Source organism: Petaurus breviceps, unplaced genomic scaffold (genome assembly GCF_028583685.1).
Source record: "Petaurus breviceps papuanus isolate PSGF00001 unplaced genomic scaffold, PetGlider_PUasm1.0 190, whole genome shotgun sequence".
Lineage (NCBI taxonomy): Eukaryota > Metazoa > Chordata > Mammalia > Diprotodontia > Petauridae > Petaurus > Petaurus breviceps.
The window spans coordinates 6,492,353-6,512,693 of record NW_027185810.1 but is presented as its reverse complement, the minus strand read 5'-3'; the positions used below and the strand labels follow the sequence as shown (position 1 = coordinate 6,512,693).

The window sequence follows — 20,341 nt, the reverse complement described above, 5'->3', positions numbered from 1 at the left end:
AAACCCCAAATGACATCAGATGTGATTGGAAACAATTGAACGGCAATACCAAGTCCCCCCTTTTTTTTTGCTTTTTGCAGGGGGAAGGCAGGGTAATTGAGGGTCAATGACTTGCTCAAGGTCACATGGCTAATAAGTGTATGAGGCTGGATTTAAACTCAAGTCCTCCTGACTCCAGGGCTGGTGCTCTATTCACTGCACCACCTAGCCGCCCCACAAGCTTTTTTCTTCTTGCTCCACCAGCATAGGATTTGCCTTGATATTCTTGATCTTATTCTTCTGTATTAATTAATATTATATAATTCTATTTAATTATGTTATAATTTTATTGTATTCTATATTAATTCTAATTAATTTCTATATTCAAAATAGGCAGCTTATGAGAATGCTAGAAGAAAACCTACCAAAATTTGGCAATTAAACCTTGACTGTTTTGATTTTTCTGCTCAGTGCTCTACAAAGCCCAACCCTGGCAAGTGTGAAGGTTATCCTGGGATCTTGAAAACAGGGCAGTAGAGAACCCATGAGTTCCAACAGGTTAGACATGTTGTAAAGACTGAATACAATCCTGGCAAGAGACTGGCTGCTTTCCTAGGAGTGGTCTACCTAAGACAAAGAAGAAAAATTCATGGTGATGAAATCTCCAGCATTGGCAATCTATGTAGCAGATACAAATACAAAATGGTTACAGTCTTCTGTATCCCGCATCTGCTTCTGTACCAAGGGTGGCAGAGTAGCCAAAAGTGAGGCAGAGGATTCTAAGGATCCACAGTGCTTAAGCTGCCTAAAACAGGCTGTTGCGGGCGTTTGCCCTCACAACAGATTTAGACGACTAGCCCCACGGCCCTCTCACTTACCCATCCCGGGTCTTCGGTCGTCACCGGCCCCTCACGGGGAAAAAACACCAGACAGAAGGCGGAGGAGTGAAGCGGGGTGGTTTATTCTTCAGCAGTTACATGGCGGAGAGAGAGAGAGAGAGAGCCCTCTCACACGAGAAAATATATAGCGAGTCCGAGCCAATCACATCGCAGTCTTACATTTATGGCCTTATATGGTGATCACCCCATGGCCTTATATGGAGATCACCCCATCAAGCTTATACATATTCATTTAAAGCAACCATGGCACCGCCCAAAGCCCCTCCCCCTCCCCCATCAACAGACCTGCACAACATTCGGCCTTCGAAAAGATTTCTTGCAGCCTGCCAAAGGATTTCAGGCAAACTGTGAAAAATGTTGAGGATGTAAAACAGGCCTATACGACACACCACCTGTGGGCTGCTTTTGTAGGCCTCAAGTGGCCCGTGGGCTATGTGTTGTGCAGGTCTGGTCTGAAACATTTATTTAGCTGTCAGTACTCTTTAAGGCCCTCATCTCCTCTGGCTTGGACTCTTGGTATAACCATCTAATTGGCCTTCCTGACTGCAGTCTTTCCCCTCTCAAATTCATTCTTCACACAGTTGCCAAGGTGATAAAAATACGAACTCCTCTGCTTGATATTTAAAACCCTTCATAAAATGATTCCATCCTACCTTCCCAGAATTATTGTATGTTACAGTCCTTTAAATACTGTGTGATTAAGCCAAACTAGACTACTTTCTCCCTTCCATACATAACACTCCATTTCCCATTATCAGTGTCTTTATACAGGTAGGCCACCATGCCTAGCATGTACTCCATCTTTATCTTTGCTGCAGAGAATACCTACCTGATAACCCATCACACCTATCAGATTGGCTAACATGACAAGGAAAATGATAAATGTTGGAGATGTGGGAAAATTGGAACACTAATGCTAATTGGTGGAGTTGTGAACTGATCCAGCCATTCTGGAGAGCAATTTGGAACTATCCCCAAAGGGCTATAAAACTGTGCATATGCTTTGACCTAGCAATACCACTTCTAGGTCTGGATCCCCAAAAGATCATAAAAATGGGAAAAGGACCCACATGTACAAAAATATTTATAACAATTCTTTTTGTAGTGGCAAAGGTTTGGAAATTGAGGGAATGTCCATCAATTTGGGAATGACTGAACAAGTTGTGGTATATGAATATAATGGAATACTATATAAGAAATGAGTAGGCAGACTTCAGAGAAACCTGGAAAGACTTATATGAACTGATGCTGAATGAAATGAGCAGAACCAGGAGAACATTGTATACAGTAACAGCCACATTGTGTCATGACTGACTTTGATAGACATCTTCCCAGCAATGCAAGGATCTAAGACAACTCCAAAAGACTCATGATGGAAAATGGTATCCATATCCAGAGAAAGAAATCTGGATACTGAATGCAGATGGAAGCATATTATTTGCTCTGCTTTTCTTTTGTTGTTTTGTTTTATTTCTTCTTTCTTGTGGTTCTTCCCATTAGTTCTAATTCTTCTTTATATCATGACTAATGTGAAAATATGTTCAATACAAATGTATAAGTAGAGTCTATATCAGTTTGCATGCCATCTTGGGGAGGGGGAAGGAAATAAGGGGGAAAAATTTTAAAACTCAAAGTCTTATGGAAGTGAATGTTGAAAATGAAAAATAAATTAATTAATTATAAAAAAAAGAATACCTACCTGAGAGAAATGATTCTGAAAGGCTAGGGGTTGTCTGGGAGCAAGAGTAATCAAAGTCATGTCCTCTAGCTCCTCATTAGAATGAGTCTACCTCTCACTATAATATTCATTCTTCTCATTAATTGTTAACCAACCAGAGTTGATTGCCACCCTCAGGAACACCCATTTTCCAAGGGCATATGAGTGTTGAGTGGGTTCCATGAGGGGTCTTTGGCATTCGAATATTCCATTAACCATTTTTATTAATTATCCACTTGCTTAATCAATAAAATGATTAATTACCTAGAAACTCTGTCTCTTGGATTTTTTACACATCACATAGTTAATGTTCCAGGCTTAATTACCTACCACCTCCTAACAAAGCTTGTCCTGGTCTCCTCAGTTCTTAGTGTCCCCTCTAGCAGAAATTACTTTGTATATATGTTTTACGTAAATCATGCCTCCTACCTTTGCTTCCCCACCCACCCTGGGGGGAAAGGCCCTCTTTTCTTCTATGCTTTTCCTGTTGGTGACCTTACTAGCTACTATAGATTTATTTATTCTCTACATATGACCCACTAATCTATATATCTAACCCCAGTCTCTCCCTCAGAGGTTCAGTACCTCATCAGCTGTCTATTGGATATTTCAAACTGGAGGTCCCCTAGTCATTTCAAACTTGCTATGTCCAAAACAGAATTCGCTATCTTTTCCCACAAAACCTACCTCTCTTCCAAATTTCCCTATTTCTGTCAAAAGCACCACCATTGTTTCAATCTCCCAGGTTCATAATTTTGGCATTGTCTTTGATTCCTCTCTCTTTCTCATCCTTCATAGACACTCAGTTGCCAAATTTTTCCATTTTTAATTCTGCAACATGTCTTGTATCCAATCCTTTCTTTATTCACACAGTCACAACCTTAATTCATGCTCCACCATTTTTCACGTAGAATACTGCAATGGCCTCTTTAGTCACTCTTCCTCAAGTTTCTCCTCATCCTCTACATCAGAGTTTCTTGAGCTTTTTCCACTTGAGACCCCTTTTAGAGTTTCAGCAGCATTTGTAGATATTGCATGCACAGTGCGAAGTCCGCTTGCTTTGTGTTCAGAACCAAGGCTGCAGTGAAATGGCAATGTATCATGGGCAAGCACTGCCAGAAAAACCTAGGATTCATTATGTGTTTGATTTTTAATTAATTTTTGGTCATTGCACATTCAGAAACCCCATGGGGCCACAACCCACAGTTTAAGAAGCACCGCCACAGATAACAAAATGATTTTCCTTAAGTGCAGATCCATCTATGTCACTCCCCAACTCAGGAATCTCCAGTGGCCCCCTGTTACCTAAAAGATAAAATATCAGCTCTTCTGGTTGACTTTTTAAAACCCTCACAGCTTGACCCCAACCTATCTTTCTGACCTCATCCTACATTACTCTTCCTAAATTATTAAGGCCTTTTCTTCGTTCCTCACATATGGTCTTCCACTTCATCTCTGATTTTGTACTTCTTCCTTGCCTATAATGGCAGTGTGGTGGCACAATGGATAAAGTATTGGGTCTGAATACACTCATACACTTATAAGCTGTGTGACCCTGGGCAAGTCACTTAACCCTGTTTGCCTCAGTTTTCTCATCTATAAAATGAGCTGGAGAAGGAAATGGCAAACCACTCCAGTATTTTTGACAAGAAAATCCCAAAGGGGTCGCAAAGAATTGGACATGACTAAAACAACTGAACAACAACATACCTATAATACATTCCCTCTTCACCACTGCCTCATAGAATTCCCTTTTTCCTTCAAGACACAGCTCAAGTATCACCTTTCTTGATTTCCCCAATGGTTAGTGTATTTCCTCTTTAACTACATTTTATTTAGATGCATTTTGTTTATTTTTATTTATTCTGTATATACTTATTTGTTCACTTCTGTTTTTGTTTTTTTGCTTTTTTGGAGGGCAATTGGAGTTAAGTGACTTGCCCAAGGTCACACAGCTAGTTTTGTGTGTGTGTGTGTGTGTGTGTGTGTGTGTGTGTGTGTGTTCAGTGTCTGAGCTCGCATTTGAACTCAGGTCCTCCAGGGCCAGTGCTCTATTCACTGCGCCACCTAGCTGCCCCTATTTGTGCACTTCTTATCTCCTCTGTTAGAATGTAATTTCCTTGAGAGCAGGGATTATTTCTTCTTTTTTTGTTTTTTGCATTTGTATTTCCACTGTCTAGAAGACTACCTGGCACATATTAGAAACTTAATAAATTATTATTAATCAATTGATTCTGTATTTACCTATGTTCATGTCACTTCCACAACAGAAGGTAAACAGAAGAGCAAGGACTACTTTGTTATTTCTCTTTTACCCCCAGTGACTAGCATAGTGCCAAGCATCTAGAAGATGTTAATAAAGGCTTGTGGAATAAACTGAACAAATGACTCCTTATCCAATAACCAATAGTGGGACCTACTATTTTCATTACAAATGAAACCAGAAGACAAAAGAAGATTGCAGATAGATGTTAGGACCACACACAGTTACTCCTTGTAGAGGCAGAGGGCTTGGTAGAGTTTTTACAGTTGAATATCCAAAAGCAACAAGAAGCTTCATTCCATGGTACATTTGGCTATTCTGTATCACAGTGTCATGAGAATTTCATGACATACCATAAAATACCCTCGTGAAAATAATGTGCCAACTTATGTGCGCCACTGATATGTCAATGTTTGTTGCAGAGTAATTCTGTTGTGAACTCAATAAGACACTAGATTAAATCAAATATGTTGGAAACTATGATTTCAATGCAAAGGTGAGTATAGCGAAAAGTAAATTGAAAAATATGGTTTAGGACTAAGGAACAAGAAAGGTCAGTGACTTGTATAGTATTACTCAAAAGCCTCACATCGCAGATGCTTTCTTTGAGAAAGCTGGCCATTGCAAGCACTAATTAACATAACCCTTGTCTTTCACACATTACAAACCATAAGATGAGGAAAAAGAGAATATATAAATTCAGAAATAACATACCAGCTTTAGGTAATTAGAAGTTCACACTAAAGAAAATTAACTAATCCCTGTATTACCTTTTTACTCCCCAATTGACTCCTATCTAAAAGAGGAGAAGAATAAAAGAAAAAAGGTTTATAGCACCTTTCTTTGGGATGGCAAAGAAGTGTAAATTACAAGGATTATTATATATTATTATTAAATTCCCTATCAGTTGGGGAATGGCCAAACAAGTTGTGGTATGTTATTGTGATGGAATACTACTGTGCTATAAAAAAATGATGAGCTCAATGATGTTAGAAAAATATGGAAAGACTTGTATGAAATAATGAAGAATGAAGAGCAGAACCAGGAGAAAATTGTATACAATAACAGCAATGTTTTAAGAATGACTGAGCAAATAAGTCATTTTGACTATTATAAATACCCATATTAACTATAAAGAACATAATCAGGAAGATGCTATCTGAATCCAGAGAAAGAACTGATAAATACAAGTATGTATGGAGTAGTATGTGTGTGTATGTGTGTGTGTGTGTATTTGTGCCTAATGGTAACCATCTCTTGGGGAGAAGAAAAAAAAGTCACATAACTTTATTATATATTTAAAAGGAATAGCAAGTTATACATAATAGATTTGCAGTTTCATGTGCAATCATCTTTTTTATTATATTATGTTATGGCAATACTTGTTTTATTCCATAAATTAAAAAATAGGAAAAGAAAAAGAAAAAAATTACATAATACTTACTGTGTGCCAAGTACTGTGCTAAGTGATATACAATTGTCTCATTTGATCCTCCGAACAACACTGGTAGGTAGGTGCTATTATTAACTCCATTTTACATGTGAGGAAACTGAAGCAATAAGATTAAATAATTGCCCAGTTAAGAAGTGTTTGAGGCTGAATTTGAACTCAGGTCTTCCTAAGTTTACTGTGCCACCTATCTAGTGATATACCATAGACCTCTCTGTCTTTTTCTTTTCTAAAGGCCTTATGAAGCAATCAGTTTGCTGGCACATAATGTCAAACAACAACAGGAATGAACCAAGCTATAAGTAGGATGTTCCTACCTTTGCTTAAGGTCACAGTTTAAAGAAGAAAATGAGTGAAAATACAAAGTAGCCCTTTGCTATAGTATTTGCATACCTGGTCAGCTGCTTCACATTTGTTTCTGTCTACAGGACTTTAGTGCATATTATATTTGATCCTACAGATCAGAGCCAATCTCTTTCTGTCTGTCTCTCTCTCTTTCTCTTCTCTCTCTTCCTTTCTCTCTTTTCTCTCTTCCTTTCTCTCTCTCTCTTACACACACACATACACACACCTCTCTCTTTCACTCACACGCACACACACACACACACACTCTACAATGACTTCTTCTAAAACAGATTTCTGGGCCAATTAACACAGCTAAAGCTACCCCTGATTCAGTTTTACTTGACTAGGGCTTTGGATTATCTCTGGCTCAAATTCTGATATTTCACCATAGCCAAATATTTAGCTAAAATAAAGACACAAGATAGACAAGTAATAAATACAGAAAGGCCTATTCCGCAGATACTATTTTCAACAACCAATGAAAGAGATTCTATAGCTTTAAGTCCCACAGTGCTCCTGTGGATTCATAAGCAGGGCTATACTATGTTATATAGCATTTAAGTGATAAAGTGGGAGAAAGCTTCAAGAGATTTCTGCCTTTTAGGCCTAGCCTTATGGAATCATCCATTCCTGAGGATCAGGCTTGGAAATGTCCTCCTGCCATATTGCCCTGTCTATATGATGGTGAATTTACTAAAGGTAAGAGAAGATAGGAATCTGAGTCATTACCAACTATCTAGGATCACTGATCTAGAGCTATATGGGACCTCAGATGTCATCTGAGGTAACCCCTTCATCTTACATATGGTGAAACTGAGGACCATGGAGGCTAAGTGACTTGGCCAAAGTCACAGAGGTAGGAATTATCAGAGATGGGGTTGTACCTGGGTCCTCTGGCTCCAAAATCATTGTCTTCTCACTGTAGTACTCATTTTAGAATAATAAAATGCTTACAGATGAGGAAACCAAGCATCTGGCCTGCTAATAGAGTATAGGTAATTTCTTTCCTTGTTGTACCTGCCTCCAGTCCATCAGCTCACAAGGAGGGAGGAAGAACAGAGAGGGACAAAAGACTGAGACCTGTCCTTTGGGATTTTGTTGTTGTTCAGTTGAATCTGATTCTTTATGACTCCATTTGGGATTTTGCTATTTCTTGGGAAAGAAACTGGAATAGTTCATCATTTCCTTTTCCAGCTCATTTTATAGATGAGGAAACTGAGACAAACAAGGTTAAATTACCCAGGGTCACACAGCTAAGTAAGTGTCTGAGGCCAGATTTGAACTCAGGGAGATGAGTCTTCCTGACTCCAGGCCTAGCACTCTAAACACCAAACTGCATCCATTGGGGTGGCAGAATTCAGTCACTGGGCAGTAGGGAAAAGCAGATTAGGGATAAAGGCTAAACTGTCAGGACTTGCAGGGTTTTTTTGGAGAGAGAGTAGAGAGTGAATGACCCTTTGGGTTCTCTCTGTGATTTTTTATTATGCAACCCAATATGGTCATAGTGAACTTGAAGTATATTGGAAGCAGAGCTGACCTTACAGGTAGAAGGAACAGTTTGTTTTTTATTTCTTTTTTCTTTAGTGTAGGGGAGGAGGGAAGGAGAAAAAATCAAATGTTTGATAATAGAAAAAAAATTAAAGAATATGTTTGCTTAGTGTCTTGTAAATCTAATTTTAAAAGATAATTGTTTAGTTTTACTTTACAAGACAAGTTTTTTTACAAAAACTTTTACAAGTTTTACTTTACAAAGAAGCAGAAGAACAATGAGCTGTGTGTGATTGGAGCAGAACTAAAAACTGGTCTTCCTTAAAACATTTCCTCTTACCTGCCTAGGTTAGTGTGTCATCCCCTTCCCCCATTTCTGTTACCCTATGTGCTTGCTTTAGAAACTAAGTGTTTTAACTGGCTTAAGGGGACTGGTTACTTTGGAAGAGTTATGAATTGCAAAGGATCTCTATTATTATCTAATATACCCACTACTGCAGCCCAGGATTTTTTTTTTTAGTAGACTTCTGTGGGTACAGAGCATTTTATTGTTCAGCTGTTTTCAATTGTGTCTGACTCCTCATGACCCCATTTGGAGTTTTCTTGGCAAAGATACTAGAGTGCTTTGCCATTTCCTTCTCCAGCTCACTTTACAGATGAGGAAACTGAGGCAAACAGATTAAAGTGACTCATCCAGGGTTACATAGCCAGTAAGTATCTGAGGCCAGATTTGAACTTGGGAAGATGAGTCTTACTGACTCCGGACCAGGCGCTCTATCCACCACAACACCCAATTGCCCAAGAATAGGTAATAATGGTTTACATTTACATCTACAGTTTGCATACAAGACTGGAAAGGTGACCAATACCTTAACCACCCCAGGGGGGGAAAAACTTAGAGTGTAATAGACTTAACCCTCTTAGTTCCACACTCAAGTTTTAAAACTAAGTCTTAGAATTCCAGATCTGGTTATTTGTTCTTGCTGACTCTTGGGAAATTCTAAAAGATGGAAAACGAAAGAAAGATGTAGAGTCTAGGGGCATTATTCACGAATGAGTTGCCACAAGTGGAGAGTCCTAGGCAGTTGAAGACACTATGAGAGCACTGGGGACCAAAAGGGAGAAAGGGTAAACAGGTAGTATCCCTGAAAGAAGGGCTTGAGGACAAATTTGCAGGACTTCACAACTTTGACTAGGATAAATCACCAAAAGTAAGAAATTTAAAGTTGGATACATATAATATATATATATAAAATGGATACATATTAATAATCGACTGCAGCCCAGTGCAGTCCATGAGAGAAATGGTCTTAGAGTCAAGACGATCTAGGTAAAAATCCAGCCTCTAACATACTGGTTCTTTGATCCTGGACAACCTCTCCATGTGCTCTAGCAACTCCCTCTAAGATTGCAAGTTGTGCCAAAGGTGTATTAGTAGAGAATGTTCTTTACCAGGAGCTCCCTACACTCATGAAATCACAGAAATGGAAAATGGAAATAAAACAAAACAAACAGCCTTGATATTTATGTAGCATTTGATACGCTTTGCCAGATTTGAGTCCCATAGCATACCTGAAGCGGGGGGGGGCAGGGGGGAAGAGGTGGGAGAGCAGGCACTACAGGGAAGGAGAAAGGGAGTGAGCATTTCCACACTACCTACTATGTGTCAAACCCTGTGCTAAACACTTTACAATAAGTTATTATTCCCATTTTACAATGGAAGAAAATGAGGCAGATGGCATGTTTGCATGGTTTCTAGATAATGGACAATGTTTTTGCACTTTCCCAATGGAGTGAAACAGGGTTATGCTTGTTCCCATGCTTTTTAGCAAAGTTGTTTTCAGTGATATTGTAGGACAAACATGGCATCAAGGTCAGTTACTGAACTAATGATAAATTATTTAACTTGAGATGGCTAATTTGCCAAGTAGAATTGGCATAGTTGGAAAGGAGCCAGGAATATGAGATGCACATGTTTAGAGATGTCTCCATTCCAAATGTTCATATAGACTATTTGTGTCCTACCTATATGTAGCGGCAACCACACTAGCATACCCAGAATGACTGTTAGCACAGGTTCTTAGATCTGCTTTACTAGGAAAGATAGCTGTTTAAGTAGTCAACAATCTTTTTAATTACATTCACTAGTTCAAGGCAAAAGTCAGCACCCTGGACTTCAGAGAAAGTACAAGCAGAGAAATAAAGACCAAAGGGCTTCTAACTGTCTGAGAAATTAGCACAGATCAATAGACAGATCCAACTTTCTGACCAAGGCAATACATAAATAGTCACCAGAGAAAGAAGAACCAACATCTGGGTTTTTCAAAGCTGGGGGCTCCTTAACGGCTACCCAGAGTCTCATCTGGCAAAATCCTCTGGCCAAGAACACTCTTCCAATGCATGAGCTCCAAAGCAGAATGCTAACTTCAGAGTATATATACCCTTTTTAGAGCCAGAGGGCATCACAACCCTTGAGACTCAGTGCCTAATTAGAAATTAGCAAAAGGTGTGAAAGCCTTCCTATAAGCAAGCCTCCCCTAAGCAACCTTCTCTTAATGGGCTCCACTTGAGGTCTATTAATGGGCAGGGAAAATCTTAAATCCCATTAACATTACACTGTACTAGAGCCTTCTGAGCTTGTTTTGGTCTTATCATCCACAGTTGGACACACTGTACATTGACCTCGACATAATGATGTCATTTTTGTCCTCTTCAAATATGAAGGACAACAACCAACCATTATTGTCATCATCTTTCACAGATGAGGGAACTAAGAACACAGAGCTTGTGATTGGCCCATGTTCACATGGCTGGCTAAGTATTTTAACAATTTTAAATGATATTTTACTTTTTCCCAATTGCATATAAAGGAAATTTTTTACATTCCTGGTTGGGGGAGCAAAGGGAAATTTTTATTTTTATTTATCACTCATTCTCTTTGTGTTCCCCTCCTAGTACAACCTCCCACATATTCAAGGCAATGTGCAACCCTGTCATGACATTTTGTATAATGTTTCTACATCTAGACCAGTTCTTTATTTTGTTTTATTTACTGTATTAAAATAAAATGCAGAGAGCACTATATTTACAATGCCCCAACCAGAGTGATGCATCTTGCTACTGATAACATTTAAACTAAAAACCAAGAAAAGCAGGTATATGTAATTGGAATGTAAATTTTAAAGATTTTCCCTGCCCCTAGGCTAAAATGCACCTGGAGCCTGGGGTGGGAGGCTTGTTTTTCAGTAGATACTTTTTGATTGGGCAGTGAGTCAATAAGGTTGTTACATTCTCTGAGCCAGGAGAAGGCTATATAAGTCCTGATGTATAGCTTTGCTTTGGGGGCTCACTTTGAGAAGTGTTCTGTGATTTGATTATATGAGACTATGGGAAGCCGTTGGTTGTTGAGAGCCCCCCTTCCCTCCCCCCCCCCCCCCCCGCTTTGAAAAACCCAGATATTGAAACCCAGATGTTGATTTGGTATGGATGTAATGGTTGGACAGTTTGGAAACTGTCTACTTGATCTGTTTCTCTGTCTTGATAATTCTGTCTGTATATTCTGAAGTTTGGGGTGCTGACCTTTTTCCCCTGAACTAGGTAAATGATACATATGTTTGACTGATTAAAGTAAGCGTGTTAACCCATTTTGAGTTGCTTTCCTTTAACAAAGCAGATCTAAGAACCTGTGGTGGCAGCAACCCTGGGGACACTGGGGTGCTTGCCGCTACAGTATAGAAGAGATGACTGACAATTCATAAACACAGACCATGCTTGAAGTAAATCTGAGCTTCCTCAAAAGGAGGCTGTGTGCAAGCATCTTCACATACAGCACTTCTGTGTCATACAATTTAACATTAATTTTTTTAAAATCTTTTTTGAGTTCCAAATTTTACCTCCCCTCCCCAAAAGAGTAAGCAATTTGATATAGGTTATACATAATCATGCAACACATATTTCCATATTAGTCACTTTGTGCAAGAAAACTCAAACAAAAAAGAAAGAAAGAAAATAAAAAATCGTATGCTTCAGTCTATATTCAGATGACAGTTTTTTTTCTCTGGAGGAAGACAACATGTTTCATCATGAATCCTTTGGAATTGTCTTGGATCATTCATTGTATTACTGGAAAAAGCTATTCATTCATTGTTGATCTTTGTACAATGTTCCTGTTACTATGTACAATGTTCTCCTGGTTCTGCTTACTTCACTTTGCATCATTTTCATGTAAGCCTTTCCAGGTTTTTCTGAAATAAGACTGCTCACCATTTTAAAAAAATAGCATAATAGTTTTCCATTACAATCACATACCACAACTTGTTCAGCCACTCCCTAACTGGTGGATATCCCCTCAATTTCCAATTCTTAGCTACCACAAAAAGAGTTGCTATAAATGCTTTCATACAAATAGGTGCTTTCCCCTTGAATTTTGATCTCTATGGGATACAGACCTAGTAGTGGTATTGCTGGATCAAAGGATATGCACAGTTTTATAATGGCTGGTAAGTATTACAAAATAGGGCTTTTTTGTCTCTATAGGAGGCTACCCATCTATATTACACAACTGACCTTTTTTATTGAAATTCAGCCTTATTCTGAATTTTCTATGTCCGCTGAACAGCAGATTAGATTTTCCTTAACCTTCACTACCAGGTCTAAACACAGTGACAGACCTCCAGTGGGGGAGTAGAGGGAGGGAAATGAGAACAAGAGGAAGGCTGGAAGAAATTACAGGCCAAATAGAATATCTTTGAAAGTTACATGATGAATTTATTGCAAGTTTAAAAAGAAAAACAACCTCTATCTAATAGAGACCCACAGTTTTATGAACCATCCTTTCCTTTTGTTCTATAATATCCATGGAAAATTCATTTTATTGGGCATTTCTTAAGTTTGGCATAATAAAGCAATGAATGAATGAATAAATGAAAGTTAAGAAATAGAGGGAGAGTCTCTCAGTCAGGAAGAGAAGCAGTCTGTACAGTGTTGTAGAACAGAAGCAAGATTGTAGAATCTAGGAAAGACAAGGAATATAGACATGGTTAGGGGCAGATGGATCTGATTCAATGAAACTATAGAGCAAACTACATCAAAATTCAGAACAAGCAGTCAAGACAGGACTAGCATGAAAAAGGAGACCTCATGGTGTCATGGAAAGAAAGAGTCAGAGCAGTTCTGGGCTTTCATTCTGAGTTGTTTAACCTTTGAACCTCAATTCCTCATCTGTAAGATGAGTACAACACTTTACCATCCACCTCAAAAAGCTGCTACAGGGGTTGATCAATCAATGAACAAGCATTTATTAATTACCTACTATGCACCAGGCACTGTGCAGGGTACTGGGGATACACAGATAAAAGCAGAACAGTCTGCCCTCAAGGAGCTAGCAATAAATGGGAAAAGAATATGTATACATGTATCATAATATATAAAAATAAAGGTCAGATAATATTTCAAATGAGAGGCATTAGCTGCTGGGATGAGGAGAGGCCTCAGGTACAAGGAAGCACTTGAACTAAACTTTGAAGGAAATAACTACTCTAAGAGGCAGAGGTGAGGAGGAAGCACATTCCATGCATGAAGGGAAGTCTGTGAAAAGGGATGGAAATGGGAATTGGCATGTAATGTGTGACAGAAGAAGATGGTCCATTTGGCTGGAACAAAGAATATGTGAAAAGAAATAATGTATAAGAAATCTGGAATGGTTGGTTGGAACTAGGTTGTAAAGGCATCTAATTGCTAACGAAGGCATTTCTATTTAATTATGGAAGTAACAGGGAGCCACTGGAGATTATTAAGAAGAGGAGTGACAGGAAGAACTGTGCTTTAGGAATATCATTTTGACAGTTATGTGGAAGATGAATCAAAAAAACTTGAGGTAGGAAAATCAGTTAAGACAGTATTGCAATAGTCTAGGCTAGTTGTGATATGAGCATGAACCAGAATAGGTGACTGCATCAGCTGAGAAAAGGGTATAGATGAGGGAAATGTGGAGGCAGAATTGATGAGACTTGGCAACTGACTGGATATGGTGAGGAGGAGAGTGGTGGAGAATGAGGAGGTAAGGATAACGCCAAGATTTTGGACTTGAATGACTCAGAAGAATGTCGGCATCTTCAACAGAAATGGAGAAGTTTGGAAGAAGGATGAATTTGGAAGAAAAGAATGGGTTCTTTTTTGGAAATGTTGACTTTAAGATAACTATGGGATATACAATAGGTGATTAGTGATTAGAGATATGGGACTGAAGCTCAGGTGAAAGACTGGATGGATTTAGCCAGGTAATCTTGGGTACAAAAGGGAGGAAACCAATTCTCCTATATTAACTGTAACCTTTCGTGGAAAGGAAGGTTAAGCTAATCTACTTAGTAGAGGCAATGGAAAATTCTTTCCAAGGTGTCATAATTAGAATACTTTCCACTCCAGTTTCTTCCCATCAGTTCATTCATGTAGCTTAGCCCATTGGTATGTGCTTGGGCTAGACATTCTCAATCCATCCAGATACCCAACTCCTCAAAATCTTTTATTTCCATTTCCAAATCATAGACTCAGATGCCTACCATAACTGCTGCTGCTCTTCAGTGGGCACATTATATGTACAGGTCTTAAAGCTTAAGCAGAACACAGCATTTATAGACATCAGCAGAAAGATTTGAACATGCTTAAACCTGGCAAGCTGTTGCAAGTCAAGGCAGTGATTTGAATTCTGATATGCACCACTAAGCTTTCATAATCCTTCCATATATGCCAATCCTTATATCTTTGATGAGGACAATAAATTTTGATTCACATTCAAACTCTTCTTGCTATAGACTCAGTACTGTATTTCTTTACTCTCTTAATTGAAGTTCAACTGATTCAAATGATTAGTAGTGTTGACAAGATAGTCAAACTTGAGGAACTAGTTCCAGGTTGAGAATTTGACATGTTTACAATTTTTTTATCTTCTCAGATAATTTAACTCTGTTATTTCAGGTGCTGGGCAGCTAAGTTGTGCAGTAGATAAAGTACTGGGCTTGAAATCAAGAAGACTCATCTTCCTGAGTTCAAATTCAGCCTCAGGAGCGGCTAGGTGGAGCAGTGAATATAACACCAACCCTGGAGTCAGGAGGACCTGAGTTCAAATTCGGCCTCAGACACTTAACACTTACTAGCTGTGTGACCTTGGGCAAGGCACTTAATCCCAATTGCCCTACCTTCCCTCTCCAAAAAACAAAAACAAAAACAAATCCAGTCTCAGACACTGCCTAGCTGTGTGACCCTGTGCAAGTCACCTAACCCTGTTTGCCTTGGTTTCCTTCTCTGTAAAATGGACTGGAGAAGGAAATGGCAAACTGCTCCAATATCTTTTCCAAGAAAACCCCGAATGGGGTCATGAAGAGTCAGACACGACTGAAACAACTCAGTTACCACAACAATGCAAGTGCTAAAACAAGTAAAATCAGTATGAAACAATTAGGGAATGTTGCTGCTAAAAGGAATCTCAGGTATATCCCTTCCTCTCATTTTGTTTTTCTCAGGGACTTCCTGACTGTTTTCCTCAAACTTTTTTGTTCCTGTTTCTGACACACTTTCATGATCTTGTTTCTGTCTGCCCCTTTTTCTTCCATGCTTGACTTAACATACTTTAGGAAATATCTCAGCGTCACTACTCTTTCTATATTCTGAAAACTTAACATTGAACTACCACTTTATTAGCTCAGATCACCTTTGGCATCAACCTTGATGATTGACCATCAAGCATAATTTAACTACTCATCTGGTTTCTAACCCAGTGTCCTGATTTCACTTACTTTTCTCCTTTCTGACTCCTAAACTGCTAACCAGGCTTCTGATACCCAATCATGTCTTAGGATCATCGTTTTAGAACAGAACTTCTAGAAATTATCTAGACTAACTTACTAATTTTAAAGGTGAGTAAACTGAGGTCTATAGAAGGTCATACAGGTAATAACTTTTGACCACTAGCTTCTGGGTCCTCCTCAGTTATAGGCTACTCCCATTCCAGACTTTACCTTCTATTGCTCGACTTTTCTTAATCCTCTTGGTTTTGACTTCCATTCCTGTCTCAAAGCTTCATTCTGATTCACACTCCTAATGGAATAATCCTTTATAAAATTCTGTATAAGACCAGAAAATTTGTGAAGTCTAACTTTCTTTGACAGATCATTCTAGCAGGTAAATTTGTCCAATATTCATTTTTCATTTCAACTCCTTGCGTGTGTGTGTGTGTTTGTGAACCACCCTTGGAGCATATTTTAGCAAATACTATACATTTGGTGGGAGTGGGAAGAGGACTGGAGAATAAGGAAATATTATATGAATACTTATTGATTCCAAATGTATTCAAGTCTCCTGGCCTCAAAATGCAGAGTCCTAAAAAAATTGAGAGAAGAGATTCATGACTAATTTAATGACTAAATTATTGTCAATAATTGTTGAGGAGTCACAGAAAATAGGAAAAGTGCTGAAGAAGAGAGAATATTGAAGGAAATAATAAGAAGAAAACAAGGAAATAGCAGCTTCTAAGAAGCAGAGGTGGAAAGAAGAAAGTAGACATATTGAATGAGAAGTAGGTGAAAGACCTGAGGTATTTAACCTGGACCATAGAAAACTAGAGGAGGAAGAGAAGAAGAAAGAGCTATATGTGTAGAGCTATCCTATGAAAGAAGGCTTGTAAATATTCTCTGTAGCTTTAAAGGGTAGAAGTAAGAGCAATGGAAGGAGGTTAGAGGGAAGCAGATTTTGGCTCAAGATAAGGAAGAATATTCTAACAATCACAATTGTCCAAAATAACTTGTCCAAACACTTGCTTTGTGAGGTTGTGATTTCCCCATTCCTGGAAATGACTATACAAAAGCCACATGATCAACTTTAAGAGATGATCAAAGAAAGATTCATTATAAAATAAGAGATTTAGCTATATTATCTATAAAACCCATTCTTAAGTTAAGATTCTATGATTGTAGCATTCAATCCTAGGGATAACTAATGTAATCATTACTTGCTTTGACTTATAATTACATTAAAGGGATCTAAATGATAATTTCATTCCACTTCCTCATTTTACATATGATAAATGAGTTTGTCTTAATGTTAAAAGATTTCCATGTTTTCTTGTTCTTCACACTTCTTTATTTTATGTTATTGGAGATGAGTGACATTTCATCTTTGTTTGGAAGACAAGAGCAGAAGAGGCTTTCTGCCTGGAAACCAAATTCAATTTCTCCTTTATCATTTATTTCTCTTTTTAATATCTCATTTCCCCCCTTTTATCCTTAATCTCCTCATTCTACCTTTCCTATATATATATATATATATATATACATATATATATATATATACACATGCATATTATTTTTTTCTTGAGTTAAATCCTTTAGTATGTTTCCTCCACATATTTCCTACTGTTGGGCCAAACAAATAATTTTAAGAACCCAGGAGAGTACTAAAATGAGAGTAAAACAGAAAATTGGTTTGGAAAGATTAATTAGGTCCCTAGAAAATATGTAGTTGGTGTTAAACCCTCTAACAAGCTTCCTAGAAATATCTATGCTTTGTCCAACATTTTAAAAAATGTTTATTGATGCTTTTTTTTAAAGGACAACAAAAGAGGCTCTTTATTTGTTTTAGGATCTATGTAGAGCAATGGATATACAACATTGGATCTGGACTTGAGAAATCCTGAGTTCAAATTCTGCTTTAGAAACTTCCTAGTATGATTCTGGGTAAGCTATTTCTTTTTTATTGATGCTTTTTTACATCACCATCACTTGCTGACAATTATCTTTCCTCCAGTAGAACTGTCCCTTGTCATAAAGGATAGTTAATTTGGGGGCAGCTAGGTGGCACAGTGAGTAAAGCGCCGGCCCTGGAGTCAGGAGGACCTGAGTTCGGTTCCAGACACTTAACACCCACACACAAAAAACTAGCCATGTAACCTTGGGCAAATTACTTAACCCCAATTGCCCTCCAAAAGGCAAAAAAAAAAAAAAAGAAAAAAAAAGGATAGTCAAGTAAGCTAACACATTGACCACAACTGGAAATTCCTACTTCATTGTACCTCTAGTTTACGTAGGCTGTGCCAAGAGGTGGGAAGGCGATTTCAGTGGTTGTCTTCTGGTGTTGATGGTCACTGCATTGATGAGAGTTCTGAAATCTTGCAGAATTTCAGGCCTTCAAGGGGTTAGTTTTTTATATGCAGCAATATGTAAGCTAGCAGCTGATCAGGAGTCCTCATGTCTATAAGGTGATCTTCTGGTTAAAAAACTTTATGAGACTCTAAGAGGACTTTTCAGTGTTCTGGGATGTCCCATATATATGCTCCAGTTGGAAAGTGGAAACCATAAGACTTGGATGAACATGTCACTTCTTCCCCTCTCCCATCCTGAGGTTCCCTGAATGATGGTGTCCTTTTGGAAGCCACTAACCTTTCTGCCTTTTGGAGGGAGTAGGGCAGAAAGGCTTGTATCTACTGCTATTAATCTCTCATCTACAAGAACTTTCACTAATAAGGGTAGGCTCCTTCAGTGTGGAGCTGGAGCTGGTGAAGTTCCTCCCCATACCTGCTATGACAGTTATAGCTATTTTAGTACCATATCTATACAGGGTCTCCCAAAAATTGTAGCATAGTTTTAGTCTTTAATAGCTTATACACTCAAACATATATAATGTGTATGTATATATATATATATAAACATTAATGCATATGTATTACGATGTACTCCCAGCTTGACTCACTCCCCTGACTTGTCTACCTCTTTGCCAGCAGCCTTCCTACCCTGAAGAATCCTTTGCTCTGATCCCCACTTCTACTGATTGGTGTGTCCCTAGCCCAGGCTGCCATGTCTGGAGAGGCCCCAACTATGCTCACTCATTTCACTCCCAGCTTGAATTAGTATTTTCTGAATTTTTTTATCATTCTCTTTGCCAACTGCCTTACCCCTGTAAAAGGGCCCTTCTCTCCTCCTCCTCTATAACTCCTCCAAGTCTCTTTTCCAGCTCCCCAGTTATATATTGTCTTCCCCTCCCCCAGTAGAATGTAATCTCCTTGAGGATGGGGACTACCTTATCCCCAGGATAGCATAATGCCTGGAACATTGTAAGCCCCATTAAATGCTTTATCTAGCTGTTTTGAATGTTAAGGTTTACAAAGTGCTTTACATACACATTCTCATTTCACCTTCACAAAAAACATGTGAAGTAGGTAATACAAACGTTATTATCCCACCTGGCTACTTTCCTGGACTTCATTATCTCCAGAAACCATTATTCTGCAAGATAAAATCAGTCCTGAAACTCATACCTCTTCAGCACCCCATGCTCCTGGGGTGCCTCCCTCTTGTTATAGAGATGGAGGATAAAGAGCTGGGGGCTCCTCCCAGATCCTCCACCATTTAAGGAGGTTACCAGAGAATTCTCATCATTTCCCATCTGGCTACCTTCCTGGACTTCATCATTTCCAGAAACTCATTATTCTGAAAGATGAAATCAACTCTCAAACTCTCATCTCCTCTGATCATTTCCCTCTCCAACTGTAGGACTTGGTCATGCCTCCACTTCGGGTGACATTCCCCCCAACTTCCCCCCCAACTTCTTTTTGTGTGTTGTCCTGTCCCATTAGATTGTGAAGGCACAAGATTTAGGGCAGGAGTTGTCATGTCTTTTTTGTATTTCCAGTGCTTAGCACAGTGCCTGTGGGGCACATGGTGGGCATTTTATAAATGTTTATTGACTTGCCATTTTAGAGATGAGGAAATTGAGATCCAGAGGCCACAGGTTCTTGATGACAGCAAAACAACTAGAAAGTGGCACAACTGGGATTCCAACCCAGGTGTCCTAGAGCCCAGCCCAGGGCTCTTCCTCTTATACCACTTTCTCCTGGAATCTGAGACATATCACCAGAATGGTGTTACATGACTAATCATTAGTTTAAATGAATTACCTGTTTGCTTCTGGGTACAACACAAGGTGTTAAATTTAATCTTCCAAGATCTGTTTGGTTTGGTCCTGAACATCCTTTGAGAACAGAGCTCCTTTTACTTCTGATATGGCCCACAGCTTCTGAGTAGTTTAAAACACTGGCTTTGGCTCACTTGGTAAATTAGAGGCAAGGGGAGGATTAAGATTCAGAACTCCTGAGGTACTAATCTTTCAATGAGTCAGCCTTCTGAGTCTCCCTGACCTTGTTTATTGAGGTACAG

General features: G+C 38.7%; 1 long non-coding RNA gene across 1 annotated transcript in view; it reads left to right on the top strand.

The window, feature by feature from the left end:
• Positions 1 to 20,341, top strand: part of LOC138164572 (uncharacterized) — a 113,969-nt gene that overhangs the window by 62,030 nt on the left and 31,598 nt on the right. Inside the window, exon 3 of the long non-coding RNA XR_011169130.1 lies at positions 17,772 to 17,866. This is a non-coding gene — a long non-coding RNA (uncharacterized lncRNA). The remainder of the gene's footprint in view (positions 1 to 17,771; positions 17,867 to 20,341) is intronic.